Source organism: Oryctolagus cuniculus, chromosome 3 (genome assembly GCF_964237555.1).
Source record: "Oryctolagus cuniculus chromosome 3, mOryCun1.1, whole genome shotgun sequence".
Classification (NCBI taxonomy): domain Eukaryota; kingdom Metazoa; phylum Chordata; class Mammalia; order Lagomorpha; family Leporidae; genus Oryctolagus; species Oryctolagus cuniculus.
In genome coordinates, this window is record NC_091434.1 from 97,893,436 (window position 1) to 97,913,232 (window position 19,797).

A 19,797-nucleotide genomic window follows, 5' to 3' on the forward strand; every position below is an offset into this window, starting at 1 on the left:
CTCTGATATGTGATGCTGGTATCTCAAGTTATATCTTAACTGCTGTGCCAAATGCATGTCCCTGTATTTATTTTCATTACAAATATCATACCTTCTACAGCAAAAACTCAAGGCATACCCATATTTTTCTAAAGGGCTGATGATGACTGAAAATAATATTTTCCCAACCAAAGCCAAATCCACATTCAAAATCTATGAATAGTTCTTGCAAACAGAAGCCTTATCCAATATTTAGACATAACCGGTAGCATTGGGATATAATCAAATAGACAATAGAGGCAGGATGGTGGGGAGTAAGAAGAGGGAGACATTGATGAAGGGAGGGTGGGGAAAAGAGAGAGTGTGCTGCCCTGAGCCTGACACCCAGAGAGGACCCAGGGACCATGCAGGTCCTAGAGAGCATCGTCCAGCCCCTTCTGATGTGCTCATTGCGTCTGCTGTGGTGTCCATCATGCGCTCTGCTTCCCACTTGGAACAAATGCCCTGGACTGAACCTGTTTACTTTTAAAGATTTATTTTTATTTATTTGAAAGGCAGAGCTAGAGAGAGAGAGAGAGAGAGCGAGCTTCCATCCACTGCTTCATTTCCCAAATGGCCACACTGCTTAGGGCTGGACCAGACCAAAGCTAGGAGCCAGGAGCTTCTTGCAGGTCTCCCATGTGGGTGGCAGGAGCCCAACAACATGGGCCATCTGCTGCTGCTTTCCCAGGTGCAATAGCAGGGAGCTGGATCAGAAGTGCAGGAGCCAGGACTCAAACCCAAACTAGCACCCATATGGGATGCCAGCGTCGCAGGTAGCAGTTATACTCACTAAGCCACAACGCTGGCCTCAGAACCTCAGTTTGAGGCTGTTCCTCTCTGGTTGTCTGCCTAGTCCTTGCCAATATTCTCTGATCAGGGTCTAGATCCAGCAGTTAATTGAGGTCCTATTACAACCAAGGCAGTAAAGCCAGTAAAAGACACTGCCTCATTCTGGCAAAAAAAGCTCCCACCCACCAGAAGGAACCCCTGGGTACTGAGATCAGCCTCTTGAGAACTTTGTTCAGTAGAGCCCTACAGTATTATCATTGGATCCTTGGCCTCCATCCTGCTAGCTCTGATTCTGGACTTTATTTTCTCTTGCTTCCAACCTACTCAGAGGTCCCAGCATGCATTTAGCCTAGCCTGGAAGGGCTATAAGACGTCACAGGTGATTTAAACTAATTTCAGCAGAGGTTGATGGATTTTAAGGACCTGACCTTCTGTGCATTAGGAAGATCTACTCTCGCCTTCACCTTATTTTGTAGCCATCATTTGACTAGATGGGCCTGCCTTCTATACTCCCAGTAGCATTCATCACACATAGTCTGTCTTCCCTGCTGGCCTGCAAAGACCGAGTCTGTCTTGATCACACTTTATCCTTATTCCCAGCAAGATGCCTAGCACACAGTAGGAAATTAGCAAGCATTTGCTGGACATGTAATTTGTCAAATAGTCCATTAGCTTAGAAAATTGAGTACCCCATCACATAGTAAAATTTATTAATTGGTTGATAATATTAATGCATTAGCCAGTACCTTTACATTAACTTTAACATATTTAATAAATATGTATAGAAGCATATTTTTTAAAGCTGCTTAGCCAACTTTTAATTAATTAATTAACTAATTAACTGGAAAAGGATAAAGATAGAGAGAGAGCCCCATCCACTGGCTTACTCTCCAAATGCCCACAGAAGCCACTGGCCAGAAAAAAACAGGAGCCAGGAACTCAAGCCTTGTTTCCCACATGGGTGGCTAGAACTCAACTACTTGAGTAATCACTGCTAATTCCAAAGGTCTGCATTATCAAGAAGCTGGAGTCAGAATCAGAACCAGAAATGGAACTCAAGTACTCCCATGTGGGGTGTGGGCATTTTAACTTCTAAGCTAAATGCCCACTTCCTACTTAACCAATTTCTGAGAGAAAAAAGGAAGAAAATTAAACTTTCTTTGCATTTAGTTGGTGCTTCACAGTATATGAAGAATGTATTTTGTATCATTGATCTTTCAAGAGTGATTTACAGAACAATCATACTAGATATGTTATTACTTACCATTTTAACTTTTGTGAATTCTTTTCTTCCTCCAAAAGAGAATTTGCTAAATTTGCTGCATGAAATTCGGCACAGAAGACAGTCTTTTACTGGAAGTTGTATTTATTCAACAATAGAACTATACAAATTATACATGTTCCTGGAACTCATATTTATCAGAAAAGAAATATAGAAAATTATAAGCGACATCTATTCAAATAGTCTCTTTATGTTTACTTAAAACCAGGAACTGGGTGGGTGTTCAGCACAGAATTTATGTTATTATTTAGGACCCCTGTATCTCATATTACAGAGCTTGGAGGAGAGTCCCAGCTCTGCTAGCCTCCTGTTAGGCAACAGGTAATGGTTCCCTGCCACCAACTTGGAAGAATTCTATTGAGTTCAATTTAGCACTGATTTCAACTTAGTCCTGCATGTGTGTGCATGTGTGTGTTTATGCAGCTTTCAAATAAAATGAAAATACACTAGGAATTGTATGAATTTATGACAAAAGGAATAAATTATCTTAAAATGCTCAACTTTGACATGATCCCTGCTGTCCTTACTCACTTATGCCAAATAAACCCAACTAATTTTCCAATTTCACTACTAAAGTGCTTTCTTAATCAACTCTATGATTTGGTATTTTTGTGTATCAGTGACAGGTAACAAATCAGTTATGAAAAATAAAATCAAGAATCATTTCTTCAGGCTGCTTTCCTGAAACCAAGGCTCGCTGTGTGCTGTGTGCATCCTTGTGTGACTTCTCTATAGGAGGGAATGTATAGGACGAAACTGAGTCTCAGGACCCTGGGTGCAATGTCTACTTAGCCAGTGGCCTTAGGAGTCCTTGCCCCACTCCATCTCTCCAGGTGTCACAGAAGACCAGCTTTATGAAGATCCTTCCCTATATGAAACACATTTGCAACTTCCAAAATGGGTTCAATTGTTTTATGTCACTCCACAAAAACCTGAATTCCTTCCTTTTCCAAATTGGGCATAACAATATTCGCCAACCTTGAAAGCTTATTATAGGGGCCGGTGCTGTGGCACAGCAGGTTAATGCCCTGACCTGAAGTACCAGCATCCCATATGGGCACCAGTTCTAGTCTCAGCTGCTCCTCTTCTGATCCAGCTCTTTACTGTGGCCTGGGAAGGCAGTAGAAGATGGCCCCCAGGTCCTTGGGCCCCTGTACCCATGTGGGAGACCTAGAAGAAGCTCCAGGCTCCTGGCTTCGGATTAGTGCAATTCCGGCCATTGTGGCCATCTGGAGAGTGAACCAGCAGATGGAAGACCTCTCTCTCTGTCTCTACCTCTCTCTGTAACTCTGCCTTTCAAATAAATAAAATAAATATTAAAGCTGATTATAAAACTCAAATGAGATCATGTATGTGAAAAAGCTTTGAAATTTATAAATATTTTACATGTGGAAGCTATTTTTATCTTAATACTTTTGCAAATGTATGTCTAAAATAAACACAGTTATTAAAAAGCACAAGAAGGCATTTCCAACTTTGGGGTCTCCTATTGAGAAGAAGCATGGGAATTCTATAGCCTCCCTGTGGCTAAACGCTCTGTCAGTAGAACATGCATGTACTTGGAGATCTTTGTTCAGTGGTGGAAATTAGTTTGCACCACCACATTCATACTCAGTTCAGGTAAGTGTCCACTCTGGGGGCCGGTGTTGTCGGGCAATGGGCTAAGCGGCCACTTGTGATGCCAGCATCCCATATGGGCATCACTTCCTGTCCTGGCTGCTGCTCTGCCAATGCAGCTGCCTGTTAATAGCATGGGAAAAGCAGAGGAAGATGATCCAAGTACCAGGGCCCTGTCAACCAAGTGGGAAACCCAGATGAAGTTCCAGGCTCCTGGTTTCAGTCATTTGGGAAACGAACCAGTGATAGAAGGTCTCTCTCCCCTCTCACTCTGCTTTTCAGATAAATAAAATGAATGTTTTGTTTAAAAACAGCAAATAGTTTATATCATTGGCGTTATGCTTCTTATTCTGGGGAGGTCAAACTCTAGGGACAGGAAGGATTAATATGGCCCAGATTCTTGGGTTGTCAATTTCACCTAAAACTATTGGAGAGAAACTAAGTAGAATAGGAAGACTATTCTTTCAAAACACTCAGTAAATACTAAATTGCCCTTCATTGCATTACTTTGGAGACAAAGTTTGAGAAGCACAGCACTTATATAATGGGGAATGGCTTTCATAAATCAGCAGTGATATGGTCAGATACATCTCAGCTCCCGTACACTCTTTGAGGATGGTGGGACTAGATAGATACAAGGAATTGCTGGAAAAAAGAAGACCAGTTAGGACATTGGCGTTGTCTTCCAGGAAACAGATGAGAAATTCACTGAATAGGATAGGAATGTAAGTGTGGGAAACAGCAGAGCCTTTGAGGACCAGGCAGAGTTAAGATCATTAACAGTACAGAATGCCTGATGATGGGGTTCAGGAAAAGAGGGAAGTTAAAAATAAAATCAGTGTTTGAAATGGGAAGATTGGGGGCCAGCGCTGTGGCACAGTGGGTTAACGCCCTGGCCTGAAGCACTGGCATCCCATATGGGTGTCAGTTCAAGACCTGGCTGCTCCATTTCCGATCCAACTCTCTGATATGGCCTGGGAAAGCAGTAGAAGATGGCCCAAGTGCTTGGGCCCCTGCACCCATGTGGGAGATCTGCAGGAAGCTCCTGGCTCCTGGCTTTGGATCAGTGCAGTTCTGGTCATTGCGGCCAATTGGAGAGTGAACCATCAGGTGGAAGACCTCTCTCTCTCTCTCTGCCTCTCCTCTTTCTGTGTAACTCTGACTTTCAAATAAATAAGTAAATCTTTAAAAAAAAAAAAAAAAAAGGAAATGGCCGGCGCCATGGCTCACTAGGCTAATCCTCCGCCTTGCAGCGCCAGCACACCGGGTTCTAGTCCCAGTCGGGGCGCCGAATTCTGTCCCGGTTGCCCCTCTTCCAGGCCAGCTCTCTGCTGTGGCCAGGGAGTGCAGTGGAGGATGGCCCAAGTGCTTGGGCCCTGCACCCCATGGGAGACCAGGAGAAGCACCTGGCTCCTGCCATCAGATCAGTGCAGTGCGCCGGCCGCAGCACGCCAGCCGTGGCGGCCATTGGAGGGTGAACCAGTGGCAAAGGAAGACCTTTCTCTCCATCTCTCTCTCTCTCAGTGTCCACTCTGCCTGTCAAAAAAAAATTTTTAAAAATTAAAAAAAAAAAAGGAAATGGAAAGATTGAACACTACTACCATTCAACAAACCGGAATATATGCAAAACGAAAGTGAAAAGGTAGAAGACTATAGCCTCAGCTTTGAGCACACACATATTTATGTGCCCGTGGAACTCTAGGTGAGGATGCTCAGAATCCATCCTGAGTCTTTTTTTAATCCTCCTTGTGAAAAATCACAAACATCTGCAAAGCGATCGGAATTGGGAGCATGTTTTGCTTCACCTCCTTTGCAACACTGACTGCATGGTCATCTCTAGATTTCATACGTAACGCAGACCTGGCGCCGTCATTGCTTTCCTTGATGATGGGCATCACCAGGGCAGTAACTGCTGGGCATTGACCGACTTGTTCTGTAGAGTTCCCTGGGTTGTCAACCTTCTCAATAGCAACAGCATCTGACACTGACAGTACAGACTGCTTGTCAATAAGTGACCTGCTAGAAAACTCATTATCATAACATCCATCAATCTCTCAGCCTCCTAAGTTTCTATTTCTGAATTTTATTTTACCTCCAACAATTTTGTTTTTCAATTCCAATCTAGCTCCTGGTCTCCCAGTTGTAATAAAACAGACACTGATCTCAGGTGGGAAATAAGCATCAGAAACAGATGAACTCATAAGACAAAAATCTTATGTCCCCATCCTCCTGTTTTCATGCAAATGTCCCCAGTAATTAAATCAGGAAAAGAAAATGTAGCAAAAACATATCAGCCAAATGGTTTCAAAATTTCAAAAGAAGCTGTAAATATGGCCCTTTTTAGAAGATCAGGTTCTAACTAGAGGAGGAGAAAGGGTAACAGTTGTTCTGATGAAGCAGTTTTTAAATTCTTGTCAGTGATTTGAAGAAAGATAACTGATGTATGTTGAAGAAGCTGGCAAGATTTTTAAATAGTTCGGACGCTACGGGGAGCATTTTTTTTTTCTTAAAGAAATGTACTCAGAAGTGTTGGCAAGATTTTATTTGAACGTAGCTCTGCTTATGTGAGGAAGTTATTTTGAATTACCCTAGTATAAATATGTATGACTTTATTTGTATTGAAAATTTCCTTTGCAAGGGAGCGAATGGGGGACTGTTATATCTCTATTGCCTTGTAAATGAGTTAGGTATTTCATTTTGGAAACAAATAACATATCTGGAATTCAAAAATAATATCAAAATTCCATTTTTATCTACAGGTGATTTTTGCACCTATATTAATACTTTTTAACTCTTACTGCCATATAGAATAAATGGTAGCCATTATCTGAAGTTTGGCTTTTATTTTTTAATATGTATTTATTTCTTTGCACCTTATGTTAAAGCCAGAGTGACAAACAGATGGCGAGAGATTGCCAATCCTCTGGTTCACTCCCTAAATGCCTGCCAACGGCCAGAGCTGGGTCAGGCAGAAGCCAAGAATCCTAAACTCAATCCAGACCTCCCACATGGGTGTCAGCAACAAAAGCATTTGAGCCATCATCTGCTGCCTCTCAGGGTGCACATTATCAGAATGTTGGATTAGGAGCAGAGAATCCGGGACCCCAATGAGGCACTCTGGTATGGAAGATGGGTTTCCCAAGTGGTGACTTAATCACTGTACTGCATGCCCATCCTTTAAGTCTGTTTTTTTTCTTTTTTTTTTAACAAAGCATCCATGCACTCATACATTCAATCCTTCATCACTTATGTGCTAAGCCCTCTGCTAGGCACTAGGCATGCATCCATCCATTGCATGGAACTTTTCCTTCATCATAACACAGTTCTGGTAAACATTCTGCTTCCTCCAGGCCAATTTCCTTACCATAGTGGAAATCTCAAATTCTAGGGTCATATCTTACTGTTTAGAACAGGGGTGGGAAATGTCCAGTCAGTGGGTCATTTGAGGTTTGCAAAAATCATTTGTCCTGGCTCTGCCAAGGCAATCACGGATGAGACTAGAGATTCAATAAATCCACAGAAGGCTAATTTTTAAGCTGATAATTTTGTGTGGCCCATGATGATGTTCTAAATATCCAAAAGGCCCTTAGCAGAAGATAAGCCTGTTGAAGGCTAGGGACAACACTAGAGTTGAGAGCTGGTTTTCCCTCTAAATACAGAGTATCAAAAGGAGGGAAAGTAGTGACGAGTTCAGAAAATATAGGACCTGAAGCAGAAGAGAAGCAAGAGAAAGGGAAGCGTATTGGAGAAAGCATTGTAATCAGGACTCAAACATTTCCCCTTAACACCTTTGGGCAACAACTGCTGTTCTACAGGAAAATAAAGCTTCCAGCAGGAAAATCCTTTGAGTCACTGGCTGGAGGAGACTGTCCATTTTCTTAAAGAAGGAAGAACAAAACAAAATGCCTCATCGTCTCTGTTTTCTTTCTTTATGTTGCGGTATGGGCTGGGGAGCTGTGCATCCTAAGTCGCTCCTCAGATTTGCCTTCATAAGCAAATCTACCTTCACTCCATTCTCTCCTTATGATTTTTTTTCCTTTCCCAGAAAAAATCTCTTATCAAAGTTTAATATATTTTCTTAAAAACAGACCACAAAAAGCCTCAGCGGAATCACTGAAAGGGTAAAACAGATGTATTTATGCAATTCTGCATTTTCTCCTTTTGTGTTTTTGAGGCCATGTGTAAAAGTGAGGCAAGACAAACCGAAAGCTTGGGTTGAATGATGTCATTGTGCATCTAACTCCATAAGCACGAGGGGCCCAGGTCTCAGTATCCATAGTCCCTGCCTGCTCCTCTCATCTGTCTTCATTACCATCTCAACTTACAGGCTGATACCCTTCTAAATTTTGTAATGAATGGCAGATTCCATGAACAATAATATTGACTATATATCAGACACTGTCCCAGAAGTTTGTAAAAAAATACATCAATAATAAGCAATCTTCCTTTTTCAAACAAATTTGTATTTAGAGATCCTAAGTGAAGCAACGAAAATGACCAAGTGATAGTACTTTGCTTTAAAAATCCTAAAGACATTAAAGACATTACAATACTCTGCCCCAGATTTAAAGCCCAACATGATTTTAAATGACATTCGCAAGCATATTTCACCTAACCCTGATCATTTTCCTCAACCATGCAAAACTACTCCCCAGTATAAGCAAAATTTCAGTATAGGTCATCTTTAAGTAATGGCTATGGAAAAACTATTATAAAAGTAATTTTCTAATATCCCACAACATGCTAAATAGTAGAAGGTAGTGATATAGCTCAGGTCTATGCTGATTTCTCTAAACTGAAATTCCAAATACTTGGCAAACAGATAAATTAAGCTGTAAAACAATGAGGTTTTAATTTTTCCTTTTGTTTTAAAAGGCCAAGCATTTTCTGTGAACTTTCAGCTTTGTTCTGTCCCTCTTGTCTAGAAGGGTACTAGCTGTGTGCCAAGAACAATAGGTAGGCCAGTTTCTCTCAACCCAGAAAAATTACCCCTTTGCCACAGGAGCCATACTTATGGTTCCACTATGGCCAGGGAAAAACCTAATAGGAACAGATTTTTTTGCATGTGTAGCAAAGTTAGTTCCAGAGAGAGAGAGAAAGAAGCCTGGTTTGCACTGTAGCAGAACCACTGGAACAATATGCTCCCTGTGTCCACAACCAGGCCTCCCCTGACACTCTTCTTTCTAGGGCATAGGGGAGAAAAGTCACACACACAGTGGATCAGGCCAGGACCTGCTGACACAACTCCTACTCCCGAATCTGCAGGCAGGCGAGTGAAGCAACTGCTGTGCTATATACATAGTCTTACCATTTTTCTTTTTTAAAGCAGATGTTTCAGCAGCCAGCTGGGAAGGGCACAAGTAATGCAAGCGATTCTTCTTGGTACCAGTTCATCCTTTCTAGACTTTCCCAGTGCCTGGGAGCCCCTGAAGCTTAGGCGAAAGTAAAATGCTTCAAGCAGCACCGAGAGGTTCTTTTTCCCATGAACACATAGTATCATTGACACTTTTTGACAGTGCTAAACTGGCTGCAACAGTGCTTCTTCCTGTGGCAGGTCATCTCAGGCAAATTAGCTGGACAAATATTCTTCCTTGCAATTGCAAATGGAAGTATGAAATACATAATCAAATTTTAGAGTATGTTTATTCATCTCAGTTGTTAATATCATGATGCTTAGAATCCCAAGCACCCCATTGTTCTACTCCAAATTAAGAAATTCTATGAGCATATTATTTTTCAACTTTGTTACCTGTAAACATTAATTTCCATATAATGCAGGAATCAGATAAATAATTCCTAGTAAAATAAGTAATACATAGTAAAATTAAAACAATAAAATGTATGACAATAAAATCATTAAATAGAATCAGATAAACATCAATTAAAAGATATTACATCTACTCTGATTTTCCAAAACTTAACTTCATATATTTTGCAGATAATATTTGGGGAACAATAACCATTTATTGATATTCCTACCCTGTGCCTGATACTGCACATATATAATCATATTTTTTCAACACAATTAGTTTGAATCTAAGTACTCTCTTTCCAATTTTTAAAATGAGGTCCACAGTTATTTAATAATGTGTCCTCAACACAAAATTAGCACTCAGAAAGCAGGGAGTCAAACCCAGTTCATCTACTTCCAACCCTGTATATTTGCCACCAGGACATACTATCATCGAAGAGAATATGAAGACTCTAGAGTCAAATACACCAATATCCAATTGCTAGATAAGAAGTGCTAAAATAAATTGTCAGAAATAACCACTCTTGATCACGAAATCCTCTCCATCACTAACTTGTGCTCTACTTAGTTTCAGCACTGGGGCCAGGGTGAGCTAGCTAGAATCGCTGTCTAGGCCTTTCCTGAGTGAGAGGCCTTGGAGAAGAGACTGGACCAGGAAACACACCTTATCTGGGAAGCCAGAGGCACCAAAGCCAGAGTAAGCCTTGGAGGAATGGAGCCAGTATTGTAACTGGAAAAATGTGCCCAAGTGTTAGGCCCAAAGGCAAAATACCCCATGCATGGAAAAACAAGGACCCATTGCAGCATCCAGGATGACTGGAAGGGGGTCACAGATCAGTGTGCAGATCAGGTGGACAAAAATCCTTTGGAAGGATGTCTTGAAAGATGTTGGATGACACATGAATGTGGTGTTGGTGGTGGGAGTAGACCTGACTAGTCCAAAGGTCCACCAAAGAACTACAGACACTTGAATTCTAAGGAAGCTCACTGATTCTCTCTGGGCCACAGTTTTCTCGTCTAATAAAGAGATAGGTGAATAAATCATGTCAAGCCTAGGGAAGTTGCTCTAGTCCCACTCCCAAGAAAATGAAAAAGGTACGCATCACTCTGGACCTCCTAAGCTGATGTCCAAATGGCCCTTTGCAAGGAACGTGTAATGGGCCCTTTCAGAGAAGAGGCAGTGATGGGACCCTTGAAAACCTCTGACAGACAGAAGTGTTTGAGGAGTCTTAAAGAAAATGAGAACAACAAAAAAGCCATCAATATAAGGATTGCACATTGAGATAGATTTTTTTCCCTTTAGCATTTGCACTGATTTTTCAACTTTACATCAAAAAGAAAATCTGGGCCTTCTAGACATTTAAGAGAGTGGAGTAGTCTATTTTCCACTTAACAAACTGATTTTCTCCCTGACTATAGGTACTTGAAATTAGCACAAACCCCAAGATATCTACAACTCCAAATGGGAATGCTCCATTCATTATGACTGGTCTCACAGCAAATAGTGCTCAGACAGCCAAATTCCTGGCCTCCAAAATTTGTAAGTTTGCCCTTTTTTCCTTTCACAAGTCTTACTCAAGACCACTTCTGAGCTGTTGCACATTTAACCCTTATACTCAAAGACAATGTTACTAAAGAACATGGGAAACTTCAAGTTCATACATTTGGACTAAATTCCTTTTCAAAAGAAGTCTGATATTTATAAGCAATTTACGCCCATACTGAATACAATAAATTAACTGCTGAACTAACAGAAAGAAAATACTGTATTTCTTTTCACTTCTTGTGGCTACGCATCCTTGGAACAGTTGTAAAGAATCATAAACCAGCCATAAATCTTATGGTGCTTTCCATTTTCCTTTTTCACTTAATGACATAGTACTCATTTTTCAATTAAAAAATATGGATGATACTAAAAGGCAAATAGTTGTTTTTAATAGTCAAAATTAATTTATACTGTCTCTAGTTGATTTGTATGCTCCATGTTATTTGGTCCACCTTTCATTATAGTTACAAAGCTACAATACAGTGAACTTTCATGCACTACTTCACTTAATTCCTAATAAGGCCCCAAGGAATAGGCACCATTAGTGTACGACACTGTAGATAAAGAAACAAACTTAAGTAAATGACCTGTGATCACATAGGTAGTAATCTGTAGGCCTCATATTATAGATACTCTGGACTTCAATTGCCACAGGATTACAGAAATATCAGAGGCATTGTGCTTGCTTAATAATTTTTAAATAACGTAAATCAGCCCATGTATTAATAAGCAAAAGATAAAAAATTATTCTAGATACATGGCCTGAATTACTTGTCAGCTGCCTCAGTTTTCCACTCTGAGAACTGTATAAACAGATATAATAAAAAGAAGTTCAGTAGTCAGGCTCCAATAAGAAAATATGGTGCATAATTAGTACATATCTCTGGATTCGGGGAGCAGAGTTGTTTTATTTTACATAGGGTATTGTAGTCCCTAATTAATTGTAGTTCCGTCACATGTTTATATGTGATTGTTAGACAAATGACTTACAAATTGTTAAGTTTTACAGATTTGTAGAAGAAATATTACAGCTCAATAAATAAAGTTTACAAGTAGAAGTTTTACATTAAAATATTACTTTGTTTCTTCATCCTGAGAGAATGAATTTAAAAAAAACACACATTTAAAATCAAGCATTAGATATGCAAATATGTGTTCAGATCAGAGATACCAAAATTATTCAAATGATTAATTATTCATCATAAAATGTCAATTAATAATTATGAAGCATAAAAGGCATCTTTCTAATGCATCCTTATTTTTCTTGGCCTAAAAAGGGCTTAATATACATGTTCAATTGCCTTCCAACAAGTTTTAAAAGTTCTATAAAATAAACAAATTATAAACAAGTGCAAACTCTGATTTTTAATGAGAGCAACGAATGTGTCCAAAGTGAAAGACAGAACAATAATTATTACAATAATGAAAATAAAACTTGCAGCCACACTCAGGATACATGAAGCCTCAGTTTCACTCACTCAGCTGTGATAATGGACAGCAACCTCGCCAAGAAAAAGACCCAGCTACTCAAGTTGCCAATGTGGGCAGCCACGTACAAAATACTTGACGTGAAGGGTCTCTCTGAATTCATCACTTTGTTGGAGGGTGGGGAAGAGTGCTTTGGGAATTTTTTACACTTCTTAGTCACTAAAAGAAAAAGCACAGCTTCAGTGTCTTAAACTTACCTCCTGTGCTTTCTGAAGTCTGTTGTTAAGCACTACGAAAATATCAGTACAAACAAGAAAGATTTCACTTTGCCTGAATTCTAAAGAATTTCCATATGCCAAATATTATTTATTCATAGTTTTAAGATTATATCGTTTCTGAAATAAGAAATCAGTCTGAGCTGATACCGCAGAAAATTATAAGCCATTAGGACCACTGAAATGTTGATTTATTTGTATTCTCGTATTTGACTTTTCACTGACACCTGGTGAACTTAGACTCTCGGAGACCCCGGGAGTTATTTCAGTCGAGGCGTCCCTGCTCTCCTGCTGGTAGATTAATTGCATATTAAACATCGTGTCTTCCCAACGAAATGATAACTCTGGACATAGACAGGCGGCACGAAAGGAGCCACAGCGAGAAGAGGGACCGCTCGAGAAAACAAGGGATTGCAACAGGGAGACACCACAGAGAAAGAAAGGAGAGTGTAGGAAATGCCAATTGGGAAAGAATTTCAAGAAAAGGAGGAGAAAGGCCAGGGAGGGCTGAAAGGAGGGCAGGAGGGAGGAAGGGTGGGAGGGAGGTTTTTGGTTTTCAATTCCCTGACGAGGCTGCTGGCGTCCGCGCCCTTAACGCCCCAGCCTTCCAAGTTGCGGCGAAAGCCACCTCCCCGGGCCTGCGTCGCATCCAACTTACTTCAAGTTTTCTGGTGACTCCTACAGGGCCCCAAGCCGCCCCCCGCCCCCGCTAGGGGAGACTGACAGTCGCGTGGAGGAGGCTTTTCCAGGCACAGCCTTTCTCATGGTAATCAGCCCCCAGCATCACCTCCCGGCCGCCGCGGCTCGGGCTCGGAGCGCGGCTCGCGGACCCCGGGGACCGGAAACGGGGCGGCGGGCGGGGAGCCGGCGAGCGGGCCAGGTCAGCTGACCGGGCGGCCGGGCGGGGGTCGCGGGGTGCCCGGGCGGGGACGGGTCCGGGGGCGGGCGGCGGGAGGGGTCCCACCCCCCACGTGCTCCTCCGCCTGTGCTGCTGGGCCTGTCCCCGAGATCAAATGGAGGGACCGAAGCTCGGGGCGGGGGAGGGAGGCAGAGCGCGCCGAGAATTGGGGACAACAAGCAGACCTGTTTTGCATCAATAAATTAAGATGCTCATTTGGGTCCTGAAGTTTGCTGGTTCCTGTCAGTGGCGACGTTGGCAAAAGCCCCGAAGCCGAAATGCAGCCCTGACTTCAAAAAAATTAATGAAAATAATAACAAAATAAAATAAAAATAAAATAAAGCCCTGAGCTGGCCGTCCTGCTGGGGCCAGGTGACGTGCGAGATTCCACAGCCCGCGGGCCTCCCAGCAGGGACGTTAGGGACGGTCTGAGGTTCTCTGGTCCTGTTTTGGTTCTGTTTCAAAGGGCTTCGCAGAGAGATGCTCCTGGATTTTTTTTAAAATAGACTTTCCCCTCCTATCCTAGGCTCAACTCCGAATGGATTGGATTGCGAGTTTGCACGTGAGAAAACCGTTTGGCTCGGCTTGGACCCCTGCCGTCCCTCATCTCTTCACACACACACACACCACACACACACACACACACACACACACACACACACGATCCTGGGGTCTCCCTTATCATCCTTGGCTTGCAACTCTAAAAAGAAGTTGTCCACCTCCCGCGTAACCACACAGGGTCGAAAGAATCCCTCCAGAAGAAAGATCAATTCCGTCTCTAAACGAGAACTGGTTCCTTCTTCCTCTTCTTATTTTCTCTACATTGTACAAAATAAACAAAATTTGCTTTTTAAAAAAAAATTAGCTGTGGCCAAATTCGAATTCCTTCTGCAGCCTGCGTGTTCAAGGGCAGAAACATTGTATCTCCCCGGGCATCTGGGGAGGGCGAGCGGAGCGGGGGGCGGGGAGCGGCTGTGAAAGTTGAGGAAATTGACAGACTGAGAGGTGAATGGGGGGACAGGCACAGGGTCCTGGCTGCCGGGAACTGGAAAACAAAAGTGCATCCTTCTCACCCTGCCTGAGTGGAGGGAATCCTGAGGGAGGCAATTTGTCTTACCCAAGGAAACCCTAAGGAATTGTTTTCTCCCCTCCAACGTCGACTGCAGTAGTATTTCACATTTGCATGTATGTATCTGTTGTTTTAATCCCCTTCCTCCGCGCTGATCTCGGAGTGGATTATTCATGGGGAAGACAAGACCAGAAAGGAGCAGTTCATTTGCAGGACTTGTTTTCCTGCGGGAGGAGCCCAAAGCCAGCAGCCCCCAGTCCTCTCTCGACTTTTCCCTGCGTCCTGCGCTCCTGCATCCCGCTGATCCCACGATCCCTATTGTCCCCGACCTGGCCCTCGGACTGAGTGTTCCGAACAAATTTATATGCGGGCTTCCTCCGGTCCCAACGCATCTGCGCTGCTGGGAACTCTCTCGGCCAAACGCCTGGGGAGGGGCGTGCCAAGTAGGGGCGGTGGGCAACCTAGCTGCGCGCTCAGCCCTCACAGGGACCCTTCTCGTGCCATGATCCAAGGGTCCACCTGGATGGAAACCTGAACTATTGGTGTCCCTTCCCTTGTTTAAACCCCATCAAATATTTGTGTATCGGAACTCCCTGTGTTAAATGTTGGGGGCTGCCTCCTGCCACTCCAACGATTACTGAGCCCGGGGTAATCAGATGATTAGGTGCTTTTAATGGTCTTTTTTTTTTTTTAATGTCAGATCCTAAGTAACCTGACATTTAATATACATAATAAAGACAAGTGTTTTGTTAGCTATTCGATTGGATCCTTTGACCTGAGGTGATGCTTCTGTGTATCTGGGCTGTAGGCTTCCAGTAGCTACCTGGGCTCCTGGAGGGGAGCTTTGCCTGAACTGTGGGCAATGGGCTCCTGCTTTCTCCAGCACTGGAGTAGGGCAGCTGAGAAGCAAACTTCCAGAGAAATCCAGATTCCAATTTTCTAAATAAAAAATGAGAGAGAGAGGAGGAGGAAGATATTCACAGTGGTGATAAATCTCAGAGGAGGAACTTGATAAGTCATAGGTATATTTAGTTTAGATATATAATGGCAAGATAAATGTAAAATATAAAATTAAGAATGTATCTGACCCATGTTGGAAATCTTTTTCTTGACTACTAAATTGTTTTTAGACTGCGGATCTTGAATATTCCTCTTTTGTAGGAAATACTTTATCTGTTATGGGGATGGGAAGAGACTCATTTATCCAACTATTCTCTTTGTAATAGACTCAAATTGGGAAAGAGGTGAGCCTGAGAAAATTGACTTTTTTGCAACCTGGAACAAGCTCTAACTGTGGTCATGCTGGGTGGTTATTACTCTCCCCCCTCCCCATACACACCCCACACACGCACTCAATAAATAAATATACGGAATACAAAACATACAACATACAAAATACCTCTGGGAGTGTGGATGTGGCAACCCATGTGGTGGCTTTTCCCTCTTTTGAGTGCAATTGCTAGTGACTCTTGCATTCAAAGTCTTGCTTTAGGCACACATTCAAAGCACAGTTCAAAGCAGTTTATCTTAATATAAGTAAAAGTCTAGTGTTGGATCAGGGTATTATTTGTTTCAGATTTCATCAGACTGAAAACAGAGGGCTGTAACATATTGAACAGTATTAACAGCGGAAAAATTGGTGTGAGACAGCTCTGTGTGCTCTTCCCACCTTCACCTTACTTTTCTAAGGAAGCCCAAAATATGTGGGATTGGAAGTTTATTTGTGCTTTGAGGTTCTAAAGTACTTTCACTCTTAAAAAAAAAAAAAAAAAAAAGCCTCCCAGGACTTTAAGAAATTGAGCCTGAACCATCGGAGGCTAAGAGATTTCTTCCTTTTCCGATAAATGCTTGTGTGCAGCATCCTCAAATTTGGCTGTCTTTATTTACTTCTATATTAGTTCCAATTATGTGCAGTGTAAACCAGCTTTTTGATGAACAAAACAGCAGAGCATTGGTTAAGAACACTTAAACTTCAAAAAAAAAATTCCCCTGGGAAGTGGGCTCTGAATTGGTTAATAATGTGCAGTACTTGCTAAATTGCTGACTTCCAGATGTGGAAAATATCTTTCTTGTTTAGGACCTATGTAACCTGATTGGATTACGACAGAAGCGTCACGTTGGAAGCTTTTGAGTGATTATTTAATTAACCATACAGTAGAAAGCTGTATTCTCCAGGAAATCCCTTCCATATTTGCATAACCAATCCCTTCAGAGCAAAGGTGGAGTCTTTTCTTTTTAATTTTACTTTAATTGCAATATCAAAAAAAAGTACTCCAAAACTCAGACCCCATGTCGTTTAATATCCCGCTCTCCCTTCCCTGCTAAGTTCCTCTATGGCCTTTCTCTTTTTCCTCCTTCCTCCCTACACACACTCTCTCACTTTGTAGTAAGGTCTCGGTGAGATGTAGAGAGACTCAAAGATCAGTCAACCCAGTGCTCTATGTTAATTTACTTAGAGACCCTTCATTAAAATGCCAAACTACTTTTAAATATTGGGTTCCAATCCCAATCACACACACACATACACACACACACCCCCTAAGATTCAGTTCACATACAGCATTTCTCCCCCTAGCTCTGGCTTTTTTTTTTTTTTTTTTTTTTTAATTTAAGAGAAAGGATAAAGCCGTGCTAAGATACTCATGCTATTAGATGTGCATCTCAAATCTGGTCACTTAAGCTATCTGCACAAGAAGAGGCAATATAGATTGAGGACCCGGGATCTTTCCCTTTAACTTTCGCCCCTCGGAGTTCTCCAGTTCTGTGAATGGTGTGCACCGTTTTCCGCCCTGTACTCTGTAGGATTTAGTGATGAGGATAATGATGCCAAAGGCTGGGGGGGGGGGGGGGGGCGTGGAGAAGGGAGGGAGGGAGGGAGGGAGGCGAGAGGGAGGGAGAGAGGAAGGGAGGGAGGTGGAATTTCATTTCTTCCACTAAAGCGTTTGCGGAGACTTCAAGGTATAATCTATCCCAGATCCTTTCCCAGAGAGAAACTTGGCGATCACGTTTTCACATGATGCTCACGCTCAGGGCGCTTCAATTATCCCTCCCCACAAAGATAGGTGGCGCGTGTTTCAGGGTCTCTCCTCTCTCTCCTACAGAAAAGAAAAAGAAAAAAATGTCATTAGAAGAGGCGTAACACGTCAGTCCGTCCCCAGGTTTGTGTTTCCTGGAGTGGCCGAAAGAGATCAGTTCTAACCTGCTCCGCAGGAATAACGGTCCTGCCTCCCGACACTCTTGGCGAGGTTTTGTGCAGTTTACTCCGGGAGCTGTTTCTTCGCTTCCACCTTTTTCTCCCCCACACTTCGCGGCTTCTTCATGCTTTTTCTTCTCACCATTTCTGGCCAAAACTACAAACAAGACTTCGCAGGTAGGTTTTTTTCCCCTCCTTTTTTCCCCTCTTTTTATCCTTTTTTTGGTGTGCTCGTCACCCATCCTCCTTTCTAATGCTCTCATTTTGAGTGGGGATGTGAGTGTGAAGTGAGAGGGGTGTCTGTGGGTAGGAATTTCAGGTGGGTGAAGTCTTTTATGGCGTGCTTTTCCCAAGAGTGGCTTCCTCGCTTTTTCTCTCACACTCTCGCTCAGTCTCCTTCCTTTTCTCTCCTTTTTGTCCCCCGCCCAAAATAATTTGCCCTGTACCTGTCCATTCAGGTAACCAAAGGTGCCTTTTGCTACCCTGCCTAGGAAAAGTTTTTTTGGGGAACTGTATGGCTGAAATAAAAACTCGTCCAAGGGAAAGCTTCTGCTGTATTTTTGCATCTACTTCCAAATCATTATAGTCAGTAATTAAAACTTGGCAAATACCTGTTAATAATTACAAAACTTGATCGATGCAAACCTACCAAATTTCGGGGGCCAGTCTTGCTGTTAGACATGGCAGTGCTGCCTCTCCCACCGGGGAAGGCTGTTTTCTAAGCAGAAAGTTGCCTGTTTTTGTCTGCTTAGCGAGTTTCATTTCTTTATTTCATTCTGTGTGTGTGTATGTGTGTGAAGTAACACCTCACTTCTGTGATAATAAATAAAGAAGTGAAAGTCCTCATGGAACTTGAGTCCTTTACCAAAGTGGAAGGGGGGGGCTCACTACAGCTGGGAAGAAAAGTACTTCAGGATATCTGGGTTTTAAATAAGCCTAACTTTTGAAATTGTATTTTAAATGGCAAAGTCTCATAGCCATAGATTTAATAGGAGACACACATACACACATATATCCCATTCTACACTTTGGCACTGGAAAGTCGAGGGAGAGATAGCAGGAGTTCCCAGGAAGAGTGGTGAGCCCTGCGAACATGAATGTGTTTATCTTCCACCTTCTCATATATTTTACATGCTCCTCCTGTAATGAGGAGGGCACGATTGCTAACTCCAGAGTTAGGAATAACAGGCAAAGATAAAGTTTATAGCACAAATGCCCTGTCTCTCCCTCACACACCCATGCTCATAAAGCTAACAACTTACTTTATTAAACATGTATTTATATTCAATCGCGTGTAAGTCTCAGCATGAATACAGACAGGCCAGCTGCTTGGTCCCAGACACTTGTGTGACCATTTCTTTATTTCAGGATTCCTCTCCCCCACCCTCACCCCAATTTCAACTCAACAGGACAGGCAAGAAATGATAAAATGTGTCAAACTTCAATGAAACGTCTCCTACTGTATATGCTTAGGTAAATTTAAGGTGCTTTCTGAAACATCCACTTCCCCTTCTCTCCGCACCCCCCCTCCCCTCTCAGCAAACGTGTGGAAACTGATACTCACTTTCCAGGTTTTCCGCAAAGCTGCTCGCACAGGAGACAATAGGTGCGGGGCGTGGGGACCGAGTGTGCTCGGCAGAGAAAGGGTTAATGGCCCTTGTGTTACAGTTTGCATCTGTTACATCTTTTATAGCCCCCTGTTTAAACTAATCCTGGAGGCACAGCATCTTCCCAACCTCCACCGAGTTTCAGGATTCTCCTCCTCTGCTGCCTGCCTCCGAGTCCCCTTTCTCCAAGTTTTGACAGTTTCAGCTGAAAACATGCAGCGCCTCTCTCGATTTTTAGGTACAAAAGTTTCGAAGCCAGAAAGGATACGATCATTTAGGACAGCTTAAAAGTCTTGCCGTGCTGGTTGGACTTTCTCTTT

At 42.5% G+C, this 19,797-nt stretch overlaps 1 protein-coding gene and 3 long non-coding RNA genes across 7 annotated transcripts in view; 2 read left to right on the forward strand and 2 right to left on the reverse strand.

Moving 5' to 3' along the window:
* LOC103348754 (uncharacterized) overlaps nucleotides 1-14,064 on the reverse strand; it is a 130,163-nt gene extending 116,099 nt beyond the window's left edge. Inside the window, exon 1 of one of the 2 annotated variants that reach the window (XR_011387304.1) lies at nucleotides 13,794-14,064. This is a non-coding gene — a long non-coding RNA (uncharacterized lncRNA). The remainder of the gene's footprint in view (nucleotides 1-13,793) is intronic. The other variant, XR_011387305.1, reaches the window with a different exon arrangement.
* LOC138849002 (uncharacterized) lies at nucleotides 13,215-14,469 on the forward strand. The gene is made up of 2 exons (XR_011387302.1): nucleotides 13,215-13,476; nucleotides 14,135-14,469. It is a non-coding gene; the product is annotated as an uncharacterized lncRNA (long non-coding RNA).
* A 2,790-nt stretch (nucleotides 14,470-17,259) lies between these two features.
* LOC108176842 (uncharacterized) lies at nucleotides 17,260-19,605 on the reverse strand. The gene is made up of 3 exons (XR_011387303.1): nucleotides 19,435-19,605; nucleotides 17,877-18,027; nucleotides 17,260-17,772 (listed from the first exon to the last, which is right to left on the reverse strand). It is a non-coding gene; the product is annotated as an uncharacterized lncRNA (long non-coding RNA).
* ZEB2 (zinc finger E-box binding homeobox 2) overlaps nucleotides 17,780-19,797 on the forward strand; it is a 132,546-nt gene continuing 130,528 nt past the window's right edge. The window contains exon 1 of one of the 3 annotated variants that reach the window (XM_070070969.1): nucleotides 17,780-18,047. The gene's annotated coding sequence lies outside the window, so the exon portion shown is untranslated. Of the gene's footprint in view, nucleotides 18,048-19,574; nucleotides 19,716-19,797 lie in introns of those variants that run through there. The other 2 variants (XM_051848719.2, XM_051848720.2) reach the window with 2 other exon arrangements.